Consider the following 18,681-nt stretch of genomic DNA (forward strand, 5'->3'; position numbering starts at 1 on the left):
GCAGAGCAGCGGGTGGTGCTCGGAGGGGAGGGCAGGGGGCTCTGGGTGTGGGGGTGTGGGCCCCGCCAGGAGGGGGGTGATGCCGCCACCCCCACCCTATCCCCCGGGGACGCTGGGCAGTGTCAGGAGGCCTCCCAATAGGAGGAAGCCAGGCGCTGCACCCACACCCGCCATCCACCGGCAGCCCCCCACACGGTGGAGCTGAACATGGGCCATGTGGCTCAATGGGCGGGACACGGGCAGCCTCACGGGCTCCCGGACGGGTCCCAGTTTGGGGCATGCACTGAGGCTTGGGGTGTCCTTCCCGCGTGCGCGTGAGGCCCAGAGGCGATGGGTGGACGTTTCCCTCAAACCAACTGGGACAATGAGGGGGAGGGAGGCCGGGCCCGGGTGGCTCAGTGGTGGAGCACCAGCCCCCTCCCCGTCAGCCACGCCCAGGTGCTGGGCGCACCAGACCCCGTCGGGGGCGTGCAGGGGGTGGCCAGCCCGTGGGCCCCTTCCCTGCATGGGTGTCTGTCCCTTCCTCTCTGAAGCCAATAAAAAACTCTTAAAAAACCCACAGGCTCCTCGGACCAGGTCTGGGAGAGGTTGGAGACCAGCCAGGGTCACTCTGGGGGACTTAAACGCCCAAACGTCAGCAGAGGGGGTCACAGCGGGAGACTCGACAGGGGGGAGGCGGGAGGGCCCATGGACTCCAAGCCCCACTCCCCACCCTAAGGCCAGGCAGAAGCCCCGGACCAGCTGCCCCAGTTCAGCCCCACGACCCCCCCCCAGGGGGACCCCTTGCAGCCCAGCTCCCTGAGCTGGAGGCGGTGGGGGATGGGGGGGCGGGGAACCCCGAGGTGTGCACCCACGTGCAGATCCTTCCCCAGGCCTGGGAGGTGGGGACCCACCCAAGGTCTTCCCTGGGGCTCAGGGACAGAAAATGGGAGCAGAGGCTGGCGGACCCCACCCTCCAAGGGGACTCCTCCTTGGAGGAGACCAGACACAAGGCGAGCGCGCGGCTAGAGGAACACACAGAAGCCAGGGCTGCAGAGCACACACGTCAATTTTTTAAATATATTTTATTGATTTTTTTTTTTTACAGAGGATGGGAGTGGGAGAGTCAGAAACATCGATGGGAGAGAAACATCCAACAAGCTGCCTCCTGCACACCCCACTGGGGATGTGCCCGCAACCAAGGCAATGCCCTTGACCGGAATCAAATCAGTCCCCAGGCCAACGCAGTTACGGCCTTTCTCGCACCACGATGCCCTGCACCCTGCCGGGCCACGCCCCGGGCCCCGATGGCGATGGCGGGGCCTCCAGGGCACACAATGCAGCGAGCTGTTACCGCCAAAAGGGTGCCAGGGGGCTCTGCGAGGACGATGGCAGGCGGTCGTCGCTGGGACGCCCGCACCAGCCCTCGGCGCCCTCAGGCCTGCAGCCCTGTCTCTCCCTCCACCCACACACCCCGCCCGGTGCTCCCCGCAGACGAGGAGGCTCGAAACGGGAGCACTTTCCTGTCTGAGCACGGCGAGTGCCCCCGTTCGGAGCCGCCCCGTCCGGGCTCAGGTCCGGGCCGGACGGCGATGGCAGATGGTCCACGAGAAGGTGCCGGAAGGTGCCACACAGGCCCGGCGCTGACCGCCCCGATGGGCTGGGGGCCCCGGCTGTGCCCCCCGGCGACACTCAAATGGAGCAGCACTTTCCGCCGGGCATCGGAGAGTGACTGCGCATTTGAGTGCCCCCGGCCGGGCCGTGCGGCCCCCGGGCCCTGGGCGGGTGCCGAGCCACCTCCGTCCGCAGCAGCAGCTGGTCCCGACCGGGGGACCTCAAACCGTGGCGGCACTTTGCCCTCGGCACAGAAAGTGCCCCCACAGTTTGAGTGCCCCAGGCTGGGCATCCTGGGTGTCAGCGCCCGACCAACCGACCGACCGACCGACCCACTCCCAGGGCCTGGCCCAGGGGGACCCGCTGGGAACCCAACGCATGCCGCATGCTTCGTCCTGTGCCCTCAGAAGGCACTGGGAGCAGTGGGGCTTTCAGAAAAAGCCTTCTCTTGTGGGGTGACCAGGGTTCCCACCCACAAGGAGCCTGTGGGACGAGGCACCCACCCACGTGGGTGCCGGTCCCGGGGCCCAGGCGGGAGGGAGGGCGGGCAGGAGAATGGGATCTGGGGAGGGCCGGATGAAGAGCCGCCAGTGGGTTCCGAAGCCCGTGGAGTGAGAGCCTCGTGGATGGGGTAAAACCTGCTGCAGGGCCAGCCGACCCTGGTCCTCAGTCTTCAGCTTCTGCCTCTGCCAGGAACCTGGAAGGTGAGGAGTGCGTTGTGGGGAGGGAAAGTAGGAGGAAGGTGGATGGAGGAGGGCCCGGGGGAACGGGGATGGGAGATCCCAGTGATACTCACAGGCCAGAGGCACGTAGTGTGGCAGCTTCTTTCCCCAAGGCCGAGGAGCCGGGCGCCGGGCCCTTAAATAAGGCAGGGAACCCAATCAGCGCCCCCGGCCGGGCCCCGGGGCCAGACCCCTCCCCTCCCTCCCGTCCCCGCCCAGGCCCACCCTGCCCCTCTACCCCCCGACGGGAGCGCCTCCCCATCCGATATGGCCCCGCCGAATCTTTAAACTTTTTCGCTTAAAACGCTTAGCCAGTTTTAAAGATGATCATGTTAAAAAATAAATAAAACATTGGAGTTGGTTGGCGGCCTGGATGGGGTCAATGGGCGGAAAAAGGGGACACGTGTCATCCTTTCTTCAATAAAGAAGGTTTAAAAATCATCCAAAAAATAAGTACATCCTTTTGCTTGATGGTTAAAAAAAATCCGAAAGAAAGAATAATTGAACAAACCCTATGGCTTGGTGGTTTAAAAAAAACACCAAAAATCCCATGTGGCTCGGTCGTTAAAAACAAATCTGTGCTGTTGACGGTGAGGCCGTAAATGCTTTTATCATTCCACCAGAGGGAACTGGTGGGGATCATCATGGCAAAGTGCAGGGGATGGCCCACTCGGACCTCACCTCCCGAGGGAGGGCTAAGGAATCGTGATATTTAAACACTTAGACATCATCATAAAAAAAATATTAAAAAAAGAAAGAAAAATAAATAAATACTTAGACATCAGCGCTGGCTCTATGGACCCGGCAACGGAGAGACCTGGCATTTAGCTACCCTGTTTCCCCGAAAATAAGACCTACCGCATGGAAAGATAAGACATCTCACCTGAAAATAAGACCTAGCGTCACTTTGGGAGAAAAAAAATTAATATAAGACACTGTCTTATTTTCGGGGAAACAGGGTAGGTCTGTTGGGTGACTGGGGCGGGGGTTTTGGGGTCCGGAGCAGACTTTCCATGGGGGAGGTGATTTTTTTTAATTTTATTTCCTGGATGGGAGACCCTGGGGCATTTTTTCCGCCCTCACACGTGCGGGTGGGGGAGGGACGGAGTGCCAGGGGCCAGGGCTGCGGGTTCACACCCAGGAGGTGGGACCCTCCCTGAGATAAAGTGTCTTCCCCAGGGCCTAGGCAGCCATCCCTGCTGAGGTATTAGGTTATAGGGAGGGAAGGGGGGAAATCTAATCTCTGCAGCAAGGTACTACGACAATTACATTGTACTGACTGTCTGCTGCGAGCGAGGTGGGCACTGAAAATGTAGGACAGGATTGTCCATCCCCTGAAACCAATACAAAGTAATGCACAACGTCTACTCCCAGTGAATGAAACAGAGGGTGGGGAGGCCGGGGAGAGATCCGTGGGGGGAAAAGGAGACGTATGTACTACTTTCAACAACGAAGAGTTTTTAAAAATGGGTTTTTAGAAATTTAAACCCCTCAACTCCAAAAACAACAACAACCCATAAGCACACGCACATATTAATGTACTCCACGTCTCTTTGTTTCTACCGAGGCATTTATATCGAGGACACACTCCTGCGCTTGAAACCTAAGAGGGTGGCCCTGACCGGTGTGGCTCAGTGGGCTGGAGGGTTCTGGGTTCGATTCCCGTCCAGGGCACAGGCCCGGGGTTGTTGTGGGCTCCGTCCCCAGGGAGAAGGCGTGCAGGGGGCAGCCGATCCGTGATTCTCTCTCGTCGTGGATGTTTCTCTCTCTCTCTCTCTCTCTCTCTCTCTCTCTCTCTCCTCTCTCTCTCTCTCTCTCTCTCTCTCCCTTCCTCTCTGCAATCGATGAAATAAAATAAAAATAGACTTAGAATAAATAAATCTACGAGTGCGCTACAAGCACCCACTCAGCCCGATGTGGGCGATGTCGCCACGTGACAGACTCAGTTGCCGGTTGTATGGAAAACTCGTGGTCACGGAAGGAAAGCACACGTGAGGACCAAGAAGATCTGGCGTGTTTCTCAGCCCCGTCACCCTGTCCTGGAGGGAGACACAGGGCCTGTCAGCCAGCCGGCTCCATCCCAGATCCGCTTCTGGGAATGCAGGTCCAGCTAAGTATTTCCTGGTGGAATTATTTCCCCCGACTCCCACCCCCACGCAGTAGCCTGCTAACCAGATAATGGGAGGGGTGTGTGTGTGTGTGAATGTCCTGCCTTCGGCCACCTGGACCCCCTCTAGCCTGCCCCCCCTTCCCAGGCCCTCACCGCCCCATAGATATTGGCCTCATCTGACGATCACACGTTATTTTTATATATTTCTTTTAATTCATTTTTCACAGAGAGGAAGAGAGAGGGATAGAGAGCTAGAAACATCGATGAGAGAGAAACATCCATCCGCTGCCTCCTGCACACCATCCACTGGGGATGTGCCCGCAACCAAAGTACATGCCCCTGACCGGAATCGAACCCGGGACCCTTCAGGCCGCAGGCCGACGCTCTATCCACTGAGCCACACCGGTTTCGGCCGGTCACACATTATTCATGAGACTGAATCTGAAGGAACATCAGAGGCCATACTCTCAAGGACATCGAAAGCCGAAGAGCCGGGGGCACGTCGATTCCCATGATCCCCAGCGCTGGGAGAGGGTGGCCCTGGGCTTGGCCGGGCTTGGCGGGCGAGGCCGGGTCACCTGTGTGTTTAAGGTCACGCGTTAACCCCCTCGGGGTCCTTCCAAAGTCCTTCTCCCCAGCATGCCTGGAGGAGGGCTGACGGGTTAACCATTGGCCTAAGTCACCAGCCAACGTCTTTGCTCTTTAACCAACCACCCTTTTTTGTTTTTAACCAACAATTCTATTTTTTAACCAAACGTTCTTTCACTTTTCATCATTCCTTCTGGTTGAAAGTATGACCTGTATCCCCTTTCCTTCCCCATTAGCCCCCCTCCAGCCTGTCCCTGCCCCCACCCCCACCCCCACCCTCTCACTCCACCCCCCACCCTCTCACCCTACCCCCACCCCCCACCCCTCACCCCGTGTCCTGGGGCCATTGTTATGTGCATATCAGGTCTTTCCAACTAATAATTCTCTTTTTCTTTTTCTTTTTCTTTTAATTAAGGTATTATATGTGCACGTTTTTTCCCATTTTTAATTAAGGTATTACAGGTGTACATTTCTCCCCCATTTTTAAACTTAAGGTATTATATGTGTACTTTTTTTTTTTTTTAATCAATACTAAGGTGACCAGATGTCCTGATTTCTAACAATTTATCCAGCGTCCCGCGGCGTTTTAAAAAAGTCCCAATTTTGGGGAAGATTCTTTGAAATCTTTTGGACTTTTTTTTTTTTTTTTTTAATGCCGTGGGACGCAGGACAAATTGTTAAAAATCGGGACTGTCCTGCCAAAAGCGAGACGTCTGGTCACCTTGATCAATACAAGCGTTGATTGAACAACAGTCCCATGTGGACATGGACGGGACTCCGTGTCGCAGTGACACAGGTGCTGTGGGGAGGGGACACGTGGACGCGGTCAGTACAGCCACTCCTCCTCCTCCTCCTCCCCCCCGGGGCTTCTCACGTGAGACCTGACTCCTCCTGTGACCACATTCCAGTCCCGTCTGCTGCCTCCAGCTGCCTCTCCACCTGCCACAGGTTCCTAAAGGGTTCAAATCCCAAAATATTCCCAGGACATGTCTGCCACCCTTTCATTCCTTTTCTCTTTTTAAATATCTTAATAAATCTTTATTGTCCAGATTATTACCATGGTCCCTCTTTCCCCTCCATGGTTCCCCTCCACCAGGTTCCCGCCACCCCACCCTCTGCCCTCTCCCCGCCCCACTGTCCTCACCCTCAGGGGCACAGTTTATGTTCAGGCTCTTCCCGCACCCCCTCTCCCCTTTTCCCCGAGAATCCTCGGTCCACTCCCCTCCCGCACCTCTGATCCTATTATGGTCACCCGCTAATGCGGTGCATCAGATTGTTTAATTCACCTGTGGATGGTTACGCACGTGCTGTTAATCATTTTTATCTTTATCTCCTTCCTCCTCTGAAAGAATACGTCTCAGCATTTCGTCTTTCCAGGATGCCTTCTTGCCCGCACATTTTTTTTTATAACCTGGGAGGGTGAGCTCAGAGACACTTGCAAATGGCACTCCCAGCCTCGAGGGCCCTCCCCTGTCCTTTTCTTCTGTTTCCCATTCCAACAAACAGCTCTGACATTTCATTTTTAAAAATATATATATTTTATTGATTTTGTACAGAGAGGAAGGGAGAGAGATAGTTAGAAACATTGATGAGAGAGAGTCATCGATCAGCTGCCTCTTGCACAACCCCTACTGGGGATATGTCTGCAACCAAGGTACACGCCCTTGACCGGAATCGAACCCGGGGCCCTTCAGTCCCCAAGCCAGCGCTCTATCCATTGAGCCAAACCGGTCTCGGCTGACATTTCATTTTTTAAAAATAAATCTTTACTGCTCAGATTATTAGAATGGTTCTCGGCCCCCCCCCCCCCCCGCCCCGGGCCAGCGCCCTGACACCCTCACATTTCACTTCATTTCTTTCTCCGAGGAGAGGAGAGGGCTCCAGCCGGAGCCCCTGACGGCGGTGGGCGGCCCGGACGGACAGCAGGAACCCGCCTCCCAGGACGTCTCCCCGCTGCTCGCACGCTGCAGGGCCTTCATTTGCAAATCACCGGCTCCCCCTCCCTCCCAGCCCCTCCGCGGGGCCAGCGAGGTTCCTCCCGCCGTCCGGGCCCCTGGCGCTGGGGTCCTCTCCTCGGAGAAAGAAATGAAGTGAAATGTGAGGGTGGCAGGGAGCTGGGGGGGGGGCGGGGAGAGGAGAAACCATTGTGATAATCTGAGCAATAAAGAGTTATTTTAAAAAACGAAATGGTAGAGTTGTTCGTTGGGATGGAAAAAAACAAATAAAAAAGCACAGGGGAGCGCCCTCGAGGCTGGGGTTCCGTTGGGAAGTGTCTCTGAGCCCGGTGGGCACCCCGAGCTCAGAGTTTAAAAAAATGACTTGGACAGGAAGTCATCCTGGAAAGACGAAATGCTGAGACGTATTCTTTCAGAGGAGGAAGGAGATAAAAATGATTAACAGCACGTGCGTAACCATCCACCCGTGAATCTAAAAAGCCAAGGGAATTAAACAATCTGGTGCACCGCATCAGCGGGTGAACATAATAGGATCAGAGGTGCGGGAGGGGAGTGGACGGAGGATTCTCGGGGAAAAGGGGAGAGAGGGTGCGGGAAGAGCCTGAACATAAACTGTGCCCCTGAGGGTGAGGACAGTGGGGGGGGGGGGGAGGCGGGGAAGGGCGGAGGGGGGGGGAACCTGGTGGAGGGGAGCCATGGAGGGAAAAGAGGGACCATGGTAATAATATAAACAATAAAGATTTATTTAAAAAGAGAAAAGGAATGAAAGGGTGGCAGACAGGGCCAGGGAATGTCACGGGGTTTGGTCCCGTTAGGAGCCTGTGGCAGGTGAAGGGGTGGAGAGGCAGCTGGAGGCAGCAGACAGGACTGGACTGCGGTCACAGGAGGATCAGTATCAGAAGCCTCAGAAGGAGGAGGAGGAACGGCTGTAGTGACTGCTCAGCTTCCTCGGGCCGGTCCCCATTCCAGCCAGAACCAGTTTCCTGGGTCCCAACTCGGCCGCCTCGAGGGTGGAATCTTTCCGGGGCGGCCCTCCCGCCCCCCATTCTGTGGGGCTCTTATCTGCCCCCCGGGGGCCGCGGGCCGATAACCCTGTCTCTGAAGCGGGAAGGGAATTCGTCCCTGTTATCTGCATCGGCTGCTGGGAGGGAGTCTGGGGGGAAGGGGGTGGGGGAGGGCTCTTCCCCCCATCGGCCGCCTCTGGGGGCACCTGGGGCCGGCGCCTCGGCGTGCTGGCGGCTGGCACCCCCAGTCAATCCACATGGGACGCCCGGGGCCGTCTGCGCCAGTTCCTGCAGGGCCTGCGTCCTCATTCCTGAGGGCTGGGCGGCCCGGTTAATGAGTAAAAAGACACCAAAGGGGAGAGGGGTGTGAGCTAGAAGGAGTCACTTTGAAAACTGTATTTTATTCTTATTTTTAAAAAACATGTTTTGTTGATTTTTTTACAGAGAGGAAGGGAGAAGAAGGATCGAGAGTTCGAAACATTGATGGGAGGGAAACATCTATCAGCCGCCTCCTGCACACCCCCTACTGGGGATGTGCCCGCAGCCAAGGCACAGGCCACACTGTGATTCCGCAAACCACGGCCGTGCCTGTGGTCTCAGGGCTGCCCCTGCCCCTGAGGGAGACTGTGTGGCACCCCCTTGCTCCCCAACTTCCTCAGGCTGCCCCCTCTCCACACACACACACACACACACACACACTCTCTCGTGCAACCCAGCTGAGCCTGAATCCAAGGCCAGTGAGCTGGAGAGAGGAGGCCTGGCTCCCCAAGGCCCGGGTCCCGAGACTAGCCCTCCCCCCCCGCCCCAGGCGTGGCCCCCAGGCTTGGAGGAGCAATAAACCTAAATGGTCCTAAATGCTTCATGGCCTGGCCCATTTTCTCCTGTCCGGAGGCGGTGGCCCGCCTGGCTGGCTGGGGCCCAGGGGGCAGGCTGTTTGCACAGCTGAGAATTTTGCTTTTGAAAATTGATGGGGCGGGGGGGTTGTAGGAGGGGAGATCCCAGAAGCGGGGTACACATTTCAGGACTGGTGACCCTGTTGGGGAAATTCACATTTCCATGTTCGTAAAGAAAGTGTTATCGGAGCCCTCACCGGTGTGGCTCAGTGGACTGAAGGGTCCCGGGTTCGATTCCGGTCAAGGGCCTGTGCCTTGGTTGAGGGCACATCCCCAGTGACGAGTGAGCAGGAGGCAGCTGATCGATGTTTCTAACTCTATCCCTCTCTCTTTCTCTCTGTAAAAAATCAATAAAAATATATTGGGGGGAAAAAGAAAGTGTTATCAGAACACAGGCACATGGAGCCGCCTCTGTGTCCGCCTGTGGCTGCCCCCGTGTGGCCTCGCAGAGCTGGGTGATGTGTGTGGCCCGTGGGCCCCAACCCTGAGACATTCGCTCTGCGGCCCCTGCACAGCGCCCGGCGGCCGGCCTGGGTGTGAGGGGGGCCGTGACTGGACTCGGGGGGCAGGGCCCTCTCCCTCGAGGGCCGCGGTGTCTAATCGAGGGGCTGAATGGAACGTAGGGCTGGATGTTAAGACCACAATAGGCCAAAACCGGTGTCGCTCAGTGGATGGAGCCTCAGCCTGCGGACTGAAGGGTCCCAGGTTCGATTCCGGTCAAGGGCAGGTACCTTGGTTGCTGGCACATCCTCAGTGGTGGGGGGGTGGGGGGTGGGGGTGCAGGAGGCAGCTGATGGATGCTTCTCTCTCATCGATGTTTCTAACTCTCTGTCCCTCTCCCTTCCTCTCTGTAAACAATAAATTATATATAATCATAATAATATATTATGATTTCAGAGGAGAAACATCCATGGTGAGAATCCCTGATGGGCCGCCCCGTCACGGGGACGGAGCCCGCGGTCCCGGGGTGCGCCTGCACTGGGAATCCCACCCTGACCTCCTGGGTCATAGGTCGACGCTCAGCCGCTGAGCCGCACCGGCCGGGCTCCTGTGCCTGTCCGTCTGCGGGGCGGTGGCCGCTGGGGGGGGCTGCTCCTAACTAACTCCTTCGGGGTCAGGCTGCCTGGAAGGGGGGCCGAGGGAGCTCAGCTCTCCATTAACGAGGAGGAATGCCTGTTTGCAGACAGAGAGGCGGGTGGAGGGGGCCCGTGGGCTGCGTTACCGAGACGCCGACGCCCAGAGGGTCCCCCTGGGCCGTCCTCCTCGCAGGATCCGAGCAAGAGGCAGGTCAAGGCCACGGGCAGAGCGGGCTGGAGGGGGAGGAATTTGATAGTGGGACTGAGCAGATAGGAAGGGTGGAGGGAACCATCTAGCTAAGCCTGGGCTGGGCAGGCCAGGGGCAAGGACGGGGAGAGGTTGAGCTGTGGGGTGGGGTGGGGGGTAGGGGTGGGGGTTTGGGAGAGAGCTGATGGGGTGGGGATGGGGTGAGGGGAACGGGAAATGGGGACCGGGCGGCCGGCATTCCGCCCTCCCCAGGACTCAGGAAAGACGCTTAGCCCCTCATTCAGGGGGAAGAATGGACTGGACGGGCCGCTGCTGAGAGGATGGGTGGGTGGGCTCCTTGGGGACAAAAGAGCTGGCTGCCCAGGCCCATAATGGCACATTCAAATGCGGCTGATGCCTGGGGCGGGGTGGGGGCGGGGGCACCCTCCCACTCACTGGATTTCTAAGAATTTTCAAGCCCCAAGGGAACGAGGGTTTTCCTTGTTTCAGGACTTGGGAGACCCAGGGATTTTATTATTTTGGAAGGTTTTATTACAACACAAAATTTCATTTTTTTTTAAAGTAAGTTCTAATTGACAGGAAAGCTACAGAGCTTCCATCAGACCTGTCAATCATTCGTGTCCTGTTCATGAATATGGTACGCTTGTTACAGATCATGAACCCATATTGTCATGAACTACAGCCCATACTTTATATATATTTTAAGGTGTTTTGTTTTTTAACCTAATGTCCTTTTTCTGCCCACCCAGGAGGCCACATTCAACTTAGTTGTCATGTTTCTTTCTTTTAAAAAAAAAATTATTGATTTCAGAGAGGGAGGGAGAGACAGAAACACCACTGATGAGAGAGAATCACTGATCTGCTGCCTCTTGCACACCCACCTGGGCCGTGGTTGGCAAACTGCGGCTCGAGAGCCACGTGTGGCTCTCGGGCCCCTGGAGTGTGGCTCTTCCACGAAATACCACTGCCTGGGCGAGTGTGTTTTGAAGAAGTGGCGTTAGAAGAAGTTTACGTTTAAAAAAAAGTTTGGCTCTCCAAAGAAATGTCCATCGTTGTCCTGTTGGTATTTGGCTCTGTTGACTAATGAGTTTACTGACCACGGCTTAAGGCATTACCCTTACCCAAGAGTTTGGACTTCAGGTTAAAGACATCAGAACATTATTAAAATGTTGTTTTTTTTAAGTTTTTCCCCCTAAGGCAGTGGCTGGCAAACTCATTAGTCAACAGAGCTGCAGTGTGCTGACCACTGCCCTGGGGGATCAAGCCCGCAACCCGGGCCTGTGCCCCTGGCCGCAATCAAACCCCAGACTCTTCAGTCTGCAGGCCGATGCTCTGTCCACTGAGCAACTGGCCAGGGCACCCTTTTTCTTTCAATTTAAATTTTTTTTAAATTGATTTGATAGAGAGAGATCCTGACTGGGATTGAACCTGCAACCCTGACATGTCAGGACGGACGATGCTCTAGGTAGGAACTGAGCTACCCGGGCAGGCCTCCCTCACCCTTTCTAACAAGCCTCCTGTGGACAGCTTTTCCTTTCATTGTTCATGAGCCTAGCTGTCAGAGTCCTACAGTTTATGCACATGTGTCAAACACATGTGCATAATCCGTCCCGCCAGGCCTTGCAATGTGGCCCGCACCGCGCTGTCATCATTGCACTCCGCTGCGTTTCCATCACAATGACAGTTTATGACTGTTCAGTAAACCATTCGGCCCGCGATTTAGGCTGGATTTTAGATTTTGGCCCCTTCTCTGATTGAGTTCGACACCCCTATGCTAAGGTCACAGGCTCAGGCATGTTTTACAGAAGGGGTACTTGTTTAAAAAACCCGAGAGTCTGTGAGGAGGGGGTGGGAGAGGGCCCTGGGGGAAGAGGGGAGGGGATATATATAATACTCTCAACAATAAAGATTTATTTTTTTTAAATATCCGAGAGCCCATGGCAAGAGGAAGCAGGGCAGAGAGCGGTGGGGGAGAGGGGCTGGCGGACTGGTCGGCGCTGGGAAGCTGCTCTCGGCCCAGCTGTCCGCCCTCTGCCTCCTCATCACCAGCCGGGTGTCTGGGAGGCAGGTCCCACGGAAAGGGCTAGAAAACACGATTCCACTCCAGGGCTGAGCCCACACTCCCAGCTTCTGGGGGGGAAATGTCAGGCTTCTCACTTCAAAGAATATGTTCTGATGGTTGTCTGCTTATTTTTTTTATTTTTTTTTATTGGTTTCCGAGAAGAAGGGACAAGGAGAGAGAGATAGAAACATCAAGGAGAAGGAGTCCATTGTTTGGCTGCCTCCCGCACACCCCACCCTGAGGATGGAGCCTGCAACCCAGCGTGTGCCCCGACCAGGAATCCAACTGTGACTTCCTGGTTTACAGGAAACGCTCGACCACTGAGCCAAAAGCTGATGTTTATGCCAATAGATTTTTTCTTTTTTCTTTTAAACATTAAGAATAAAGTTCTACTATTAAAACAATTGCAAACAATGCAAACACCAAACCGTGTACACGTTATCATTTTTAAACTTGAACGCCAAGAGCAAAACTCTGGCTATTAGATATTGACGAAAGTGCCAATGGAAAACGGCAATGAGAGAGAAATCAAAGCCACAGACATGCTCACGTTTTTAGCTACTAAATCAAAGTTTCTTTTGCTGCTTTATATGTACTCAGAGTTCTTCTTTTCTTTTCTTTTTTTTTACAGAGTAGTGACGGGAAATTTCTATTTCTGTAGAATCTAAAGATCGGGGGTGCTGTGTAATCTCAGGTTCTCTACCGAGTGTTTACGAGGCAGGATGGGACTGAGTGTATTTTTAATCTTGTTTTCCCTGTTTTTTTTTTTTGTTTTTTTTAATTCTCTCTCTGTGTCCTGATGCATTTACTTGTTGAGCAAGTATTAGTTGAAATCAAGCCTTTCCCGGGCCCCAATCCCACCAGTAGAATTCCTTAGTCCTGGGGGCCCAGGATACAAAGCTGGAACCGCTAAAGCCTTTGGCAGTTGTGACGTTGTGGGGTTGTATTTTGTGGGGTTTTGCGGTTGTGGGGAGGGGAGCCAGGCCGGGGCTAGCCCCCCCAAGATCTGGCGGGTCTTATGAAAGGAACCCTAAAGAAGACGTTGAAAGAAATAAATGTTCCTCTTCCAATTGGGGCCTGCCGGTCGGGGGCGGGGCGGGGAGCAGGGGCCCAGAATTAACTGACAATGCGCCGATTAACAGGAGAAAAGGCGCGGCCGGGGGGACCTCCGAGTCAATGGGGCCCGGACGAGCCGCCCGGGGGAGAGGATTTGGCCATCAGCCTAACAAAGGCGGGTGTGAGGCCTCCCGGGGCCGGGCCGGGCCCTGGGCCTTTGTGATGCTCCCGGCTCCGGGCAGTCTGCCGGCGCTGGCTCCCCAGGAAGCCAACTCGGAGGGGGGTGCAGCTGCTGGCTCTTGGGGGGCCTGCGGGGAGGGAGCCCCTGAAACCCCAGATCCTCATCTTCCACTTCCCCAAGGGAGAGATTTTTTATTAATTTAGATTAAGCAGGTGAGTGTTATTATCAAATGTAAGTCTCCTACAGAAACTCAGCAGTGTGGTAATATTACTTGCCTGTCATCGTCTTTCAGAGCTTTGGGGAGACAGCATCTTAAGGCAGCAGGTATGAGAACGCTTTTCTGATCTGCAGTGCCGGTCATCACCCACACCAAGGGAGAGACTGTGGGACGTTAACCGAGGTGGTGACATCTCCCGCCTGCTCCTGCACCAGGGAGAGGCCTCGGAGACTCCAGCAAAACCCAGCCGGAGGGGAGCCTGGAGGGAGAGGGAGAGAGCGGTAACCGCCCCAGAGGAGAGAAATGCAGGAAGGGAACAAGCCACAGAGGTAAAAAAAGAAAAAGAAAAAGAAAAAAAAGAGAGAGAGCCTTGGAGCTTAGGAAGGCAGGCACAGAAGGAACATTCCAGAAGGGAGACAGGCAGACAGCTACGATTCCTTCCTGCATCTCCTGTGGCCCAAATGGTTTGGGGATAAAGACGACAAAATGACCTTTAAAAAATACATAGTATTTCTTTCTCTTTTCAAGTGCTTATTCCAGTTATTCACTTTTAAAAATAGATATACTTTATTGAATTTTTTTTTTTTTTTTTTTACAGAGAGGAAGGGAGAGGGATAGAGAGTTAGAAACATCCATGAGAGAGAAACATGGACCAGCTGCCTCCTGCACCCCCCCCCCCCAACTGGGGATGTGCCCTCAACCAAGGTACATGCCCCTGACCAGAATCGAACCTGGGACCTCTTAGTCCGCAGGCCAACGCTCTATCTACTGAGCCAAACATACACACACACACACACACACACACACACACACACACACACATCTTTTATTGATTTCAGCGAGGAAGGGGGAGAAAGAGACAGGAACATCAATGATGAGAATCATGATCGGCTGCCTCCTGCACGTCCCCCCCTGGGCATTGCAGTTGGCCGGAATCGAACCCGGGACCCTTGACTCCGCAGGCCGATGCTCTCTCCACTGAGCCACACCGGGGAGGGCCACTTTGTTTTTTTATTACATTTCCCAGGATTCCCAAGACACAGGCCACTTGGAATAGTTGTAACGGGTTTTCTGTGGAGAGCTTGATTTCATTACAAAATAATCTTTGAAAACTAATTTTCAAGGAAAAAGAGAAACATCCATGTGTTTCGCCGTTTATTTATGCGTTCATTGGTTGGTTCTTATAAGTGAGCCGACCGGGAATCAAACCGGCAATTTTGTTGTGTTGTTTTATATATATTTTTTTTTAATTGATTTTTTTACAGAGAAGAAGGGGAAAAGATAGAGTTAGAAACATCCATCAGCCGCGCCCCGGCCTCCCCCCCTCCCCCCCCCCCCCCCCCCCGCACACCCTCCAATGGGGATGTGCCCTTGACTGTAACCGAACCTGGGACCTTTCAGTCCGCAGGCTGATGCTCCATCCACTGAGCCAAATTGGCCAGGGCTTTATTGATTGATTTTTGAGAGAAAAGGAAGAGAGAGAGAGAGAGAGAGAGAGAGAGATTGATTTCGTTGTTCTACTTATCTGCGCATTCATTGGTTGATTCTCGCATGTTCCCTGACCAGGGGATTGAACCTACAACCTTGGTGTTATCGGGATGATACTCCAACCCACGGGGCCACAAGGGCCAGAACGAGAATAATTCTTTTTTTCTTTTTTTTTTTAAATATATTTTATTGATTTTTGTACAGAGAGAAAGGGAGAGAGACAGAGAGTTAGAAACATCGATGAGAGAGAAACATCGACCAGCCGCCTCTTGCACACCCCCCACCGGGGATGTGCCCACAACCAAGGTACATGCCCTTGACCGGAATCGAACCCGAGACCTTTCAGTCCGCAGGCCGATGCTCTATCCACTGAGCCACACCGGTTTCGGCTTCATCACATTTTTAAATGGAAGTGGAGAATAAAAGAAATCCAAGGGGAAGTGTCGGAAACCTACATCCTCCTCCTGGGAGATTCCCAGGGCAGGGTTCGAGGAGGAGAAAAAATCCAAACCTGTGTGACTTCATTTTTCCCATTCTTTCCAGAAATCCTGCTCTTTCCCTTCCTCTGGCTGCGCTGGTCTGCTCGTCTGGACCTTACAGACAGCAACCCGAGCGGGGAGTTTCCAAGAAACGGGCATGTGATCGCCTGGGGCCAGCACACGCCAGCGCTGTCTTTAAGGTCATCGGTGTTTTTTTATTTTTTATTTTAAATATATTTGATTGATTTTTTTACAGAGAGGAAGGGAGAGAGAAGGATAGAGAGTTAGAAACATCGACGAGAGAGAAACACCGATCAGCTGCCTCCTGCACACCCCCCACTGGGGATGTGCCTGCAACCAAGGTACATGCCCCTGACCGGAATCGAACCCGGGACCTCTCAGTCTGCAGGCACACGCTCTATCCACTGAGCCAAACCGGTTTCAGCAGGTCATCGGTGTTTTAAAAAAAAACCCTCATATCTCAAGGGCATGTGCCTTGGTTGTGGGCACATCCCCAGTAGGAGGTGTGCAAGAGGCAGCTGATCAATGATTCTCTCTCATCGATGTTTCTAACTCTCTATCCCTCTCTCTTCCTCTCTGTAAAAGATCAATAAAAATATATTTAAAAAAAACCCTCATATTTATCCCACAACTTACCAGGGTTTGATTGGCCCATTTTATAAAAGGAGAAAACGAAGCATAGAAGATATTAAAGAAATGGGGGGGGGGGGAAAGGGAAAGAACTGGCTAAGTGGGGGTTTTGAACCCAGGACCCTGGCTCTGAGAGGATTCTCTACCTCCAGGTCCAGCCTTCGCAGCTCAGGTTTGGCTCCTCCCCCGGAAGAGGAAATGTTTGCAGACAGCGGGTCAGCTTCGCCGCAGACGGCCTTGCCCGGAGCGCCCCCTCGTGGCCGCCGTGGCAAAGCGCGCCTCTGGCTGATGCCGTTTTTGTGTTTGTGAAGTCCCTGGGGATGGAGGTCAAACTTGGTTTACCGACCTGCATCCGTAAGATCTTTTTTTATTTTTTTATTTTTTATTTTTTTAAACTCGATTGTTGAAAATGTTACATTGGTCCTCCTTTTCCCCGTTCACCTCTTCCCGCCCCTCCCGTCCTCCCTCCCCACCCCCACCCCCAGGCCCTCACCACCCCGTCTGTGTCCACGGCTTATGCATATACACCGAGTGGCCAGATGATGATGATCTCTGAACACATAATAACCTGGACACTCAGTGTCTATCCTGTATAATCAAAGGCTAATATGCAAATTGTCTCCTCAACCAGGAATTCGACCAGCAGGCAGGCTAACCAACCACCCATGTTCTCCCCCCTGGCCAGGCTGGCCAGATCCCACCCATGCATGAATTCATGCACTGGGCCTCTAAAACACACACACACACACACACACACACACACACACACACATATATGCCAGAATATTATGCGTTCAGAGATCATAATCTGGCCACTCAGTGTATACATATATTATTGATTTCAGAGAGGAAGGGAGAGGGAGAGAGATAGAAACATCCATGATGAGAATCCCTGATGGGCTGCCTCCTGCACGCTCCCCACTGGGGATCCAGCCTGCAACCTGGGCATGTGCCCTAGATCGGAAATCGAACCTGGGACCCTTCGGTCTTGCAGGCCGCCGATGCCCCATCCACTGAGCCACACTGTCCAGCTGTTCAAAGCTTTGGATGGGTGAGGGAACACAGATCGGAGACCTGACCTCCCCCTCTCCTTCCAGTCGGGGCCTGGGTGACTCCAGCAGTGTCTTCCAGGAAAGTGGAGAATGTGTGGTGGTTCAGGATGAGTCACCCCCAGCCATGCCTGTGGAATGCGGAATTTCCTTTTTTTTTTTCTTCCTTAGGTATGTTTCTCCATTGTCTTCAGAGAGGGAGGGGGCGGGCGGGGCGGGAAGGAGCCGGAGGAGAGAGAGAACATCTATGACACGTCCATTGGTTGCCCCCCTACACACACCCCTACCGGGATGGGGCACTGAACCTGCAGCCCAGGTGTGGGGCCCTTGACCGGGATCGAACCTGCGACCCTTCGGGAGGTGGGCCTTCCCACTGAGCCCACAGGCCCGGGGCGGTATGCAGAGTATGTAAGGCCCAGAGGCTGGCGATAGCCTTTGGCCTTTCCCACTTGCTGCCTAAAGGAATGTGAGATAGAGACCTACCTGCTTGGGGGCGGGAAGGAGATGTCCCTGTAGATGAGCGAAGTTTAGTGTAAAATCCTTCGGGTCCAAGTCCTCCCTGGCCCCTTTGTTCCAAGATGGGCCAGCAACCGGCTGAGAAATGTTAGCTCTTCAGCCCCTATCAGCGGCCTCAGTGCCTCTGGAGCCCAGGCCCCTGCCTTCCCCCTCCCCCTCCCCCGTCCAGAAGGACACACGCACCCGAGGGCCTTCCTGTTTTGGGAATCTTTTTTTATTTATTTAAAATTAAATATATTTGTATTGGTTTCCGAGAGGAAGGGAGAAGAGAGAGATGGAAACATCCACGATGAGAGAGAATCACGGATCGGCTGCCGCCTGCACGCCCCCTAATGGGGATCCAGCCCGCACCCCGGGCCTGTGCCCTTGACCGGAATCGAACCTGGGACCCTTCAGTCTGCAGGCCGACGCTCAATCCACTGAGCCACACCGGTTTTGACTCTCATTGATGTTTCTAACTCTCTATCCCTCTCCCTTCCTCTTTGTAAAAAAATCGATGAAAAAAGTATATAAAGAATTTTAGTGAGTTTATTTAAGCCAAACACATGCCGAGAAGCAGCACCTCAATGAACTGATAAAGCCCCGGAGAATGGCGGGCTATTTCATTGTCTGCATTCACACAGGCCATCGGGGGGGACACGGGGTGACGTGACACCCATGCGTGACGGGTTCAGGAGGGGGACAAAGTGCACCGCGGACACATGGAGCTGGAACCCACCTTCCTTCCCGCGGGGCCCGCTCTCTCTGGAGGGCCCGGGTGCTCTGGGGGGCCATGTCCTTCCTCCATGTCCTCCCTCCCCGGGGCCGGGGTGCCCTCTGGGGGGCCATGTCCT

This window comes from Pipistrellus kuhlii, unplaced genomic scaffold (assembly GCF_014108245.1).
Source record: "Pipistrellus kuhlii isolate mPipKuh1 unplaced genomic scaffold, mPipKuh1.p scaffold_m20_p_71, whole genome shotgun sequence".
In the NCBI taxonomy this organism is placed as follows: Eukaryota; Metazoa; Chordata; class Mammalia; order Chiroptera; family Vespertilionidae; genus Pipistrellus; species Pipistrellus kuhlii.